The sequence below is a fragment of the Pantherophis guttatus genome, chromosome 2 (genome assembly GCF_059756535.1).
Source record: "Pantherophis guttatus breed Tessera chromosome 2, ASM5975653v1, whole genome shotgun sequence".
Lineage (NCBI taxonomy): Eukaryota > Metazoa > Chordata > Lepidosauria > Squamata > Colubridae > Pantherophis > Pantherophis guttatus.
Genome location: NC_142064.1, coordinates 211,046,289 through 211,054,685, shown reverse-complemented (window position 1 = coordinate 211,054,685; position 8,397 = coordinate 211,046,289).

Sequence of the window (8,397 nt, the reverse complement as noted above, 5' to 3'; positions counted from 1 at the left end):
GAACTGTTGTAAGTGGCGGACTACCTGTATTTGAGGTTCCTCAGGACAATGGGTGATGGCCCTTCAGGAGAAATATAGTTTGGCTGCCCTCCATAGCAGTCAAACTACCATGTAATCAAGAGTTACCATGATATAAAAAAGATGTTGAGACTAGAAAGAGGACAGAAAAGAGCAACAAAGATGATTAGGGGACTTGAGGCTAAAACATATGAAGAATGGTTGCAGGAACTGGGTATGTCTAGTTTAATGAAGGATAAGGGGTGACATGATAGCAGTGTTCTGTTATCTAAGGGGCTGCCATAAAGAAGAGGTGGTCAATCTTTTCTCCAAAGCACCTGGAGGGAGGACAAGAAGTAACGGATGTAAACTAATCAAGGAGGGAAGCAACCTAGAACTAAGAAAAAATTTCCTGATAGTTAGAGCAAATAATCAGTGGAACAACTTGCCCCAAGAAGTTAAAAACTTCCAACACTAGTCATTTTTAAGAAGAGATTGGACAAGCATTTTTCTGAAATGGTATAGGGCAGTGATGGCTAACCTTTTTGCCATCGCGTGCCAAAAGCAGGGAGTCATGCGGGGGAGTCGCACACGTGCGTGCCCACACCCATAATTCAATGTGCCGCGCCCCCACTGTGCATGCGTGCGCGAGCCCCCAGAATTTCCCCTCTTTTGGCACATGATGGCACAGTGGGCCTGGTAGGCCTGTTTTTCGCTCTCCCCAGGCGCCAGAGGCTTTCTTGGAGCCTGGGGAGAGCGAAAACGGTCTCTCCCCCCCCCCCGGAGGCCAGAAACAGCCTTTTTCCTGACTTCCGGTGGGCCCGGAAGTCAGTTGGGGAGCTGAACTAGGGCAATGCTCGCGTGCCCACAGATATGGCTCCTCGTGCCACCTGTGGCACGTGTGCCATAGGTTCGCCATCACGAGTATAGGGTTTCCTGAGCAGAGGGTTGGACTAGAAGACTCCAACATCCCTTCCAACTCTTGTTATTTTGTTATTCAGAATTGGGATCCTCCAGGGTTATAAACATTTCCTCCCCAGCCAGAAACCACCTGTTTTCATTTTCAGCAGCACAAACCAATATTTAATCTACCATACTGTTTAAGAGCAGAGAAGATGGATTGAGTAATTAACAGTAAAATCACCAAAAATGTACAAATACAGCCCATTGCAGTTAGCCATTTGTGTTGTGTGGTGAAACCAACAGTTCAAATTTTGGACCGGATGTATGTTTAAGCACTTAGATAACTTCTAGTGAATTAAAATTGAGTTTTCTATACAGCCTGGTGATAAAAGTACTGCATAAATTTAGTATTTAAATTTATATAATTTATATAAATTTGTATTGTTTGTGAGCATCATAAAGCATATAGTAGAATCAAGATCTGAGGATGAAAAACTTGTGGCAGAACATTGGGAAATCATCCATTATACTTTATATTATAATATTCCAGTAAAACTAGGCTACTAAAATTCAGCATATGGAGAAAGAAAAATGTTATTTTTCCATCTCTTGCAAAGTTTTAGCAGTCAAGAGACAAGGCTCCATTACTGAAACAGTTCCAAGATTCCAGATCTCCTCTCCTGCTTGGATAATCTGTTTTATTGTTTTTTAAAGAAAGTGAGTTATTTTATATTCAATTATTGTGTTGCTGATTTAACAAAGGGAAGAAAATACCAAAGTTTCCTCCTTTGAGTACAAGTCTTGGTGGAACACTTTTTAAGATCTACCTCCTCTGTCCAGTACTTCAGTTTGTAACCCAATTCCAAGTAAACAAGTATGTCTCTTTTTCATGTTTGCATAGAACTAACAGGTTCCAGAAGAAATGCTGTTATATATAAAAAGCATTCTGACTTTTTAATGCTGTTCAGTGAGTTTTGAATGCACCTTGCATAAAAGTTGCATACTTTTAGTCTTCCAATTGCATGAAGTGACATGGCACCAGGCTTTTTGCTGGAACATTTGCTGCTAATGTTCCCTTTCAGCTTCCCAAACTCTTTGGTATTATTTCCTGCCTTTGCCACTCAAGATCTTACAGGCCAGTGTGTTCATTCAGTTGCAGTTTTGGCTGCAGCACAGGGTCTGAATTTTAAGCATCTTCCAGCATTGGCTGAGAGAGCCAATCTGAATATTGTTCCTAAAACAGCCACAAAAAGTTCCAGATTGAACAGGCCTCTCAAGGTTCCAGTTATACAATAGAAAAGACTAGATCTAAATTTTGCTTCATCACTATTCAGCAATGACAATATTTTTCATTACATAGAATAGGGCTTGGCATTTTGAAAATTATTTGGTTGAAGTGCTTTTGATCTCGTGAGCATAATATCTCTTGCTATTCATGAATGTAAACATGGTTTATCAGACTTATGCATGAACTTAAAAAAAGGTCGTATTAAAAACATGCTGCTTTAATTATTTTATTCATTCCAGAAACAGCATCACTTTTTGTTTGTTTTGCATATACAAAATACCAGAGAGGTATTTCTGTATCAACCCACATGAGGTCTTTTTTGCAGATTGTTTTCAAAATATGAGTACCCTAATTAATATGAATGACTCCATAATAGGAAAAGATTTTTGTTGTAATTTGAACCTTTCGAATTATATTTACTATATATCGGGGGGGGGGGGTTGTGTGTGTGTTCCTTTGAGTTCTGTTGTGTTGTATTGAGTTCTGGAGACTTCTGGAGACGACCTGGACTAACCCTGCAAGTTCTCTTGGCAAGATTCAGAAGTGGTTTGCCATTGGCTACTTTCTAGGGCTGAAAGAAAGTGAACAATACAAAGTTATCCAATTGTCTTTGTGCCTAAGGGGGAATTAGAATTCAGGTCTAGCCTGATGCAAGACGAGACTACATTACACCAAACTCATGCTTTTACCGAGAAAGTCTAATCAACTTTTGTTCATTTTGCGAAACAAATGCCTATTCTTTTTTTAAAAGTATCAAATTCTAGCTGTTTCTAATTAAACTTTTTAAATACTTTCCTATTATTTTAAATGGTAATTTCATATTGTTTTAAGAAAAAGTTGCTGAATTGCTTAAGGTGACTTCGACTACAAGTATCATTTATGAACAAAGTAATATAAGGCTACAAAATATTTTATTCACACCTTTGAAGTCGAAAGCCAAGTAAGCAATTCATATTTGCTCCCAGGACTGTCACCATTAAAATTCAAAGGCAAGAACAAGAATTTGTACAAATATGTGGCCTATAAAGTTCCTCTCCCTGCACCCTTAGAAAAGATCTAGTATTGCAATACTGCAGCAATAGCTTAAATGCAACAAAAACAGTATCATGGAAAATATACAGAACATACTAATGATACTTAGATATAAATGCACTTGATCATTTTATTAACTTTTACACTGGTTGAATCATTATGAATCCCCTAAAGTTTCCAATTACTTTATTACATGCATTCTTATAATTACCTTTAGTCATGTTGTGGGATATCCTGTGTGTGGAGTGGAGTGGAGTAGAGCATCTACCTCCATGTTGGTGGGTCATAGTACATCATCTTACCAGATAGTCGCTGGGGTTGGAGTTAGAGTTAGCACAACAGGCAAAAATCTTACTCAGCTTTACCCATTGAACTCCTGGAGGGAGCATTTGGGGGGGGGAAAATTAAAAATTTTAATGAATGCAGTTGGAGAAGAGGGGGAAAGAATTTAGGTGCCAAGAGAATAAAGAAGAAATAATTGAGCTACATGGAGACCTAAGAATGAATGAAAATAGCGACAGGTATCTGCTTAGATAATAGACCTTTTGTTAAAAATACATGATTTAAGCGGAAGTCTTCATACCTGGATGTGCCAAAGGAATTAATATAAATCTAAAAGTGTGACTGATTTATTTAAGATGAAAGACTGAGGCAATGAAAGGATGTAAAAGTGACAGGAGATTCTGAATGGAGGACAGGCCTATTTTTGTAGTACCAAAAATGAGTTTGGCAAGAATGGATACAGGAAAAAAAAGATTAAGAAAAGTAACAGTGAAAATAAAGCCACTACAGAAAGAGATTATGAGAAAGTATTAGAATATGAATCTCCCAACCTCAAAAAAAGAAACACGTGAAGAAAGATGGTTTGGAACCTGCTTGGCAAAAAATGAAAATGATTATGTTACAAACAGAGAAATAAATGGTTTTATGCTAACAAGGAAGTAGGGCAAAAGGATGTTTGGTGAAATGTGGAAGAGGTTATGTATGAGAAAAATATACATAAATGTAGAGAATGTGTATATATATATATGTGAAAAATTGCAAAGGATTCAGTTAAACAGGAAAAATTAAGCAGAAGAAATGCACAATGGTTTTCATGGAAATAAAAATGATTTAGAAAGTAGATGAAGATGATTAAGTGAATTGAATTAAAAATAAAAGTGTTGCGAGGAATTAATGCTTGTCAAAAAAAGCAAAAATGGCTGTTTATCAAGATATATATCTGGCCACTATGTTAGACAGACTGACTGATTCCGAAATTAACAGAGAAATTTTTAATGTTTGTAAGCCGTCCAAAGTTATCTTGAGGTAAAATGGACCGCCTATAAATTTTATAAATAAAATAAATTATAAACTTCAACATAAGTTAAATAAAATGGAAATGGAATAGTTAAATGTGGTAAAATAAGAAGTAAGATAAAGAATAGATAGATATTCAATGGAAGTGAGCAGGAAAAAAAAGTGAGTTACCAAAATGAAATAATGTTAAGGTAGTTTCATCATATAGAGAGGATCAAATAAAAGACAAATATATAGAGGGAGACTAAATGGGGTGAGAAGAAAAATGATAACTGAAAAAGCTGAAAAAGAAGATGATATACTCAAATAGAAAAAGATGAAAAATGTGAAGATGAAAATGTATGAAGTGGTAGAAGCAGGAATGGTTTGCAAACAGAGTGTCAGGGTTCCAAGTAACACCCCCAACTAAAGACTCCAAGGCTAGCAATTCCTCAAAGATCCATTTTATTAGAGATGTCATATTGGCACATCTGGGAAAACTGGAATCTGAACCTTCCCGGGTTTTCCCCACCCATCCCCTACACCCATATGTCCGTAACATGATCCAATCAATCCACTGTCCGAACTGGAGACAGCCCCCAGTCACTCCTACCCAGGTGCAGGCTGAATGTCCTTGATTCCCAGAGAAAAGAATATTATGGCTATATATCTTCACCAACTCCTTGCAAATCCCCCCTCCCATTTTCCTAGGCACTAAATGTGGCAGGCCTGAAGTTCCAAAGAAAAGATGGTCTCCAGGGCTGACACAGTAAATGGTCTTGCTGTATGGTGATGATATAACTAGTAACTATTCTAACTAGAATTAGTTATATTTCCTAATTTCTAATCACACACCTTTGGAAAAAATATTTTGGCTTAGTATTTATTTCCTTTCTGCACTTTCAAGTACACTGTATTGAAAAGGAAAGATTAACATAGACCTGAAGCTTTTACACAAATCTAAAAGTTTCATAGAAAGGATGTTTCAAGGTACTCAGCAATAAGGGTCAAATAAGCTAGGTCCGTGATGGCGAACCTATGGCACGCATGCCGGAAGTAGTATGCAGAACCATCTCTCCTGGCACGCCAGCCATTGCCCATTGCTCTTTGTGCACAGGAGCACCAGAAACTGGAAGAGCAACTCCCTGGTATGCATGCGTGTGCCTGGAAGCTGAACTTCTGGTTTCTGGTGCACATATGTGCACTGGCCATCTGGTCATTGCGCAGATGTGTGCCAGAAACCGTAAGACCAGGTGACCAGTGCACATGCCAGAAACCAAAAGCTCAGCTTCCAGGCGCATGCGTGTGCACCAGGGAGCTGCTCTTCTGGTTTCCGGCGCTCCCCCACATGCGCGCACTCCCATTTCAGCACTTGGTGCCGAAAAATTTCGCCAACACTGAGCTAGGTGGTTCTCGCTTAAGTGAGAGACTTCTTAGCTATCAGATTTCACATGGATAATAGAAAGTGATGCTTTCCATCTCTCAAATCATGACAATCAAGCTTCATATTATATTAAATTGATATTTCGGATCCAATTTATTTTGATTTTGCAGCAAATAGTAGTTAGTATGCAGCATGCACATAGGCGACAAGGCCAGCCAGCATTAGCATTCTTATCAGATACCCCCACACATTTAGTAGTGTATAACATGGCTTTTGTGGTAGCAAATTAAAGGATTAGCAGATATGCTTTTCATGAGAGAAATAACAAGTCAACAGCTTTTGAAGAAAATTATTTGAAATGATTTGCAAATGCTAAGAGAATGTGTATGTGGGTATTCAATAAAATATCAGTAATAAAATGTTATATTCTTTGGAGATCCTAGTATTTCACATAGATAAATGCTTACTTGCTTTAGTAATCTAGGCCAAAAGGAAAATTAGTCTAAAAACAACTTCTATTGCATACAAAATGTTGGACTTTGTATGTGCTGCATTGTGCACAGATAATTATTACTTAACTAGCCTTTCAATAATTATCTTGAGCATCTAACTGTGCAATTTAGCCTCCCTCTGGATTTTGTATTATTGTACTCTAGGTCAGCCTGCCCAACTCAATGCCTTTACAATGGGCTGGATACTGCCATAATATCCAATTTGCTGGAAATCATTTGAGCACCAGGCCAAGGAATGCTGCTTTAAAATGTTAACATGCATTCCAATATTAATCCGTATCTGTGAAAAAAAGAACTAAAGCATAAGCGTTGTCTTTTCCCTGTTACCCTATAACTAAGCAGCAGAGACACCAAATGTATAACACAGGTCACTATAAACCAGGAGTGTCAAACTCAATTTCATTGAGGGCCGCATCAGGGTTACATTTGACCTTGGGGGTGGGTGGGTGGCCAGCTCGACGTCAGTCATTGAGGCCGTTTTCAGCCACAGTCAGCCCGTTTTCAGCCATGACAGCCTCCTACAGCCCTCTGACAGGAGGCCATCACAGCCAAAAATGGAGTTTGGGCGGGCCATGCACAGCTTCCCCGAGCTGTTTTCACTGGCAGAGGGTTGCAGGAGGCCATTGTGGCCGAAAACAGAGCCCAGGAGGATTGCATGTGGCCCTCTGAGCTCAGTTTTCACTGGCAGAGGCACCGCGGGCCGATCCTTTGCTGTTTCCAGGGCAGGCCCATGGGCCAGATCAAAGCAACCTGTGGGCCTTGAGTTTGACACCCCTGCTATAAACTAAGGAAAAGTTCACAATCTCCAGAAGAATAGGAGAGATCTGTTAGTGCAAGGACACAGATCCAATTGTCCCTATCTACAGTACTTTCTTTTAACTGCACTCTCACTCACATGAGCATTTATAATTCTGCCAATTAAAAGATGGGTCTGGATAAAATGAAAGTGAAAGCACATGCCATTAAATGAGAACCTTAAAACATAGGCAGTTAATTTCTACAAAAGTAATAGAATGTATCAGGTAGTTTCACTCTAGCATTAGTTTCTAAAGGTAGCTAGAAGAAACATATATTTACAAACTTTCTGTTCTACTCTATAACTATCACTCATCAAGATAAGCTACAAAACACTCAAATCTTTTAAATATCATTGCTTAGAAATTTCTGAATACCAGAATTGTTCAGACAAAAGTTTTATCTCTTCTAATAAATTCATAAGTCTGTTTTGAGACCACAAGAAAACATTTATCATGGAAGAAAATGAATTATCACCTTTTCTTATTCATCTGATGATTGAAAATACCCTGGTAATTCAGTGTGGAACAGAATATATAAATAAACTCACTTGAACATATTTAGAGGGAATTTAGTAATTGGGTGAAAACTCAGACTAGAAGTCTGTGCATTGAAGTTGGAAAACCTGTTTGGAAAATAAAAAATTAGATTATAGGGAGGTAGGTAATCCTGGGCATAGTTCTTTTAATAGATTATAATTAAAATATCTAACAAAATAGAATCTTTTTTTTTTTTATTTGATTTATATGCCGCCCTTCTCCGGAGACTCAGGGCGGCTTACAATGCGCTAAGCAATAGCCTTCATTCTTTTGTATATTTATACAAAGTCAGTTTATTGCCCCCACAACTGGGTCCTCAATTTACCTACCTTAGAAAGGATGGAAGGCTGAGTCAACCTTGAGCCTTGGCGAGATTCGAACCTGCAGTAATTGCAGGCAGCTGTTCTTAATAACAGGGTGCTTTAGACCACTGTACTACCAAAGCTCTTGGTATAGAATCTTATTCTATAAGGCAGGGGTATCAAACTCAATTTCACTAAGGGCCACATCAGGGTTGTTTGACCTTGGGGGGAGGGGGGGCAAGTGCACGGGGCCAGGGTGGGTGTGGTCAGCTTGATGTCAACTCCTGCAACTCTCTGCCAGTGAAAATAGTCTCTGCATAGTCTCTGTCCAGCACTGTATATTTGTACATAGACACATACACCAAAC